General features: G+C 38.3%; 1 long non-coding RNA gene across 1 annotated transcript; it reads left to right on the top strand.

The window, feature by feature from the left end:
- The first annotated feature begins 1,135 nt into the window (after positions 1 to 1,135).
- Positions 1,136 to 3,548, top strand: LOC113981900. Its single transcript, XR_003538559.1, has 2 exons — positions 1,136 to 1,360; positions 2,605 to 3,548. It is a non-coding gene; the product is annotated as an uncharacterized LOC113981900 (long non-coding RNA).
- Positions 3,549 to 3,798: the final 250 nt, after the last annotated feature.

Raw genomic sequence — 3,798 nt, 5'->3', positions numbered from 1 at the left:
GGAGGTCTGGAGACACACTGTCTATAACACTGCTGATGCTTTTGAGAATGTACGCAGGATCACTCTTGAGGAGAAAAGACAACACAGAAAGATTCGTGCCTTGAAGAATATACCACCTAAGGAGTCTTTCTGCTGTGCCTTTTGCAACTGGACATGCCTCTCTTGTATTGGCCTTTTTAGCCACCAACGCGCTTGTAACAAACATGGGTAGAGCCCTCCTCAAATGTTCATTCGTGAAGTGGAATGCAGCTGAGGGCAGCTTCTTTAAATAGGTAAAATGTCCATCATGAATGCCCGAATAAAATTCAGTGGTGGGGTCAGAATTTCACTCCAAGGCATGAGAAGAGTATCTTTGAATGAGACATAACTCATTGTAACAAAATAGACAAGAGCTAAACACAGACAAGTGCATTTGAATTTGTTTCTTAAAAGACATTTCATAGCTGTGTGAGACACTGAAATGGTTTATAGCTTAAACATTGTTAAAATCACTGAGGACTTTGGTCCACTGTAGCAAGGTGTTTAAGGAAGCAACTACTTACTGAAGCCCACCATTCCCTGAATATGCCTACTAATTTGGACTGTAACAGGAACTTGACGAAAGATAAAGGTGGTACTATCGTCTAATTATCTCAGGAGAAGAATGTATCCAGAAGTGTGAGAGACTGGAATGCTGATGGCTCACACAATCAAGGTGCAAGCTGACAATGTGCAAAGTAACCACCCAGGTGCTGAGGGTGTGCTTCCTGGCCACCTCGGGCTACAGGCCCTTCGACAAGAAGGACTTCTCCTTCGACAAGATGAGGAGAGAGGCAAAACCTGCGAGGACGGGTGGTGTTTCTTTGACAATTCACGCATAGCCTGAAGATATTCATCTCTGCTGATGAACCAGAATTGACTCACCTGTGCTGATGTAACATCTTAAAAGGTGTCAAAGGCTCCTGAAATGTCCAGTGATCCAGTATTACATCAGGCATTGTAAACCTCGTGGCCAGAGGGGAGGTCGGGGGGGGAGGGAAGCGTTCCCACCTGGCCCAATAAAAGACCACACGAACTTCACTCAACACATCGTATTCCCTCACCACTTGGACTTTCCATACCATGGAGTACGTCTCTCACCACACATAGGCTTTTTCCCTCACACAAACCTCTTCCTTCACCACGTGGGACTTCGTTCACTGATACAGGATTCTTCCTTCACCACACTTCACTGATATGCTGAGACTGATACATTCTCTCACAACCCGGGCTTTCCTTGAGAAACCGGACTGCAACCATCACTTTGACAAGACCGGGATTCTAACTACCGGGAAGACCCCAAGAAGAGGATCAACGGGATGCCATTGGAATGCACAGAGTGGTGATATTTTTTCTACTTAATCTGTCTCTCTATTACTCTCTCTCCCCACCCCACCCTCACTGTCTCTTTCCTATTCCTTTATATATCTCTCTACCTCACATTTATTGTTAAATAAAAATCTGTACTATTGCCTTCAGCATATGGCCTCGTTTGCAGCTTAATTTTGTCAGAGGCATCTCTCTAATAATTTTAAAGAACCTGATCATAACAAGGTGATATCATAACTGATTTTATTTTTATAAGATATTCAGGCAAGTTTCACATAAAGGAAAAATTTCTCGTACTTTCTCATTTGTCCATAATCTCTGTGGAAAATTACCTGCCCTTTAAGGTGTTAGCATTTAGGGCTTTTCATTCTTTCTTTTGGGTTGCGTCCTATAGGATTGGCCAAGACTTCAGATATTTTCCAGATAAAAATTTCCTAATTGTCCTTGTGGTTCTACTGTTTTACAGTTTGTAGAATTTCACTTACAGTGCAATAAACAGGATATTTTTTTCATACAAAGTACAGACTGTTCTGAAGTTGATGCAGATATGGATGATATGAAATTTCATCTTTTTTTTTCAAAATATTGCATAACCCTAAAGTACACAATCATAGATATATATAATATTAGCTAAGTTTGATTTTGCTTAGTGGCAACTTGATAGAGAATAGGGGAATTATTTTGAATTGATAAAAAGTGTTCCTAGGAATGCTAGGTTGTTTAATTAGTTGGTGCTATAATGAATATGTATTCACATAATATGTGTATTCACATATGTATTCACATATAGTGTGTTTGTATCTGATTTTGTCTTTCTAAAGTACATGATCCAGTATTCATCGGTCCCCTTATATGTTGCTCTAAATTGAGCCCTTTGAATGTCAGGCTCTACTAGCTCCCGTCAAGTCAATTACATAATTTTCCATTCTTTGGACAGTCTATGTTCTGACACCTAGTGTAGCACTAGGCTAACTTGACAGTCTGCTTTTTATTTTTCCATCATCACTTTTGAAGTCTGTGACAAGTCATTTATTTAATGATTAAGCAGTCTTTTAAAAGCCAAAATCTTATCTATTTTTTGTAGGGGGATGGGGAAAGAGAAAAAAATTATTTATAATAATGGCCTGTCTACATTCTGTTTTGTTATTGCTAGTAACCTTTAGCCAGGCTACAAGAGCAGGTGTTTTGTTAATTTAAAATATTTTCATACCTTAGCTTTAATTCAGCTGCAATTCCTTTGTCCTTGATGGGTCTCAGGTTTTTGTCCTTCTGGAGAAAGCCAATCCTGAAAAATCAAGAGAAGGTCAAGCAGAAGCCACTGACTGTCCCCTTGTCCTATAAATCCATCAGTTGTCAACCACAGAGGGTAGCTTCTGCTGATATTTCTTTCATGTATGTTTCTATTCTAATATTAATAATATTAGAATAAATACTCGAGGATGCAAAGTAGGAAATGTCTTCTTTCTCTTCTATCAGTCATCTGCTCTTCTGATTCCTTTGCTCTCCATCCTCCATCTCTTTCTGTAAGGTTAGTTTTTGGTTACTGTCCCAGGCGTAAACAGTCAATCTATTCCAGTTATTCAGCCACACTGCTATAATTTATTTTTCATCTCCCAGGGAACATAATAAAGTTTAAATTAACTCAGCTTGTGTCTTCAGGAATTAGGCAAGTAAATATTTCTGTACATGCTAATTAATTTGAGACTGTAAAGGATATTAGTAGGCGTTAGTTTTATGCCATGTCCCCCAGCTTTCTCTCCCTTACAAATTTAAGGACCTCCTCAATGGTATTTCCTTGTATTCCATCATTTTGTTAGGTACACACTTGATGAAAAAAAAATCACTTTTCTGATTAGACTCATTGAATAATTTGTTATGATCAGTCATGTTTCTTTAGTTTCTTTAGCCTAATTTTCATGTTTTCTGATAGCAGTCTGGTTTGCTGGTAACATTTAACTAGAACACGTAGTTAGAGTTCATCTTGGCAGATAGTCTTCAGGTTGTGTGTTTTTGTAAGACGGGAAAAAAGCAAATAGACACTGGGTGGCAGATGAGCACTGTTGTTGAGGTCACTGATTACGGAGCATCTGTATATATTCTAAAAATGCAGGCAATTTGTTAAAATTGGTTATTGTTCTGTTATGGCAAAATAAAAATATACTTTATGTTCCCTGTGTAATAAATATTGCTTGTACATTTTGTATTTGTTTTTCAAAATGCTTTTGTTCAGATCCCTTTCTTCCCCTTTCTTCCTTGCTTTTTGCTTTTAAGGGTTACTGTCATAATAAAGGGTAATTTGTGATGTCATTCCTGGTTCAAAAACATCAGTGACACTGGAAAAGGAGGATGCAAAGACTAAATTGATAGAATCTATTATTATCTCTACATAAAAGCCAAGGCAAAACAAAAAAGGGGGGAGTATCTGAGTTAGTTCAGAGAGTACTCATCTTC

Source organism: Neopelma chrysocephalum, unplaced genomic scaffold, assembly GCF_003984885.1.
Source record: "Neopelma chrysocephalum unplaced genomic scaffold, ASM398488v2 Primary Assembly neopelma1_96814, whole genome shotgun sequence".
NCBI classification, from domain to species: Eukaryota; Metazoa; Chordata; class Aves; order Passeriformes; family Pipridae; genus Neopelma; species Neopelma chrysocephalum.
This window is presented reverse-complemented; position numbering and strand designations above follow the sequence as displayed.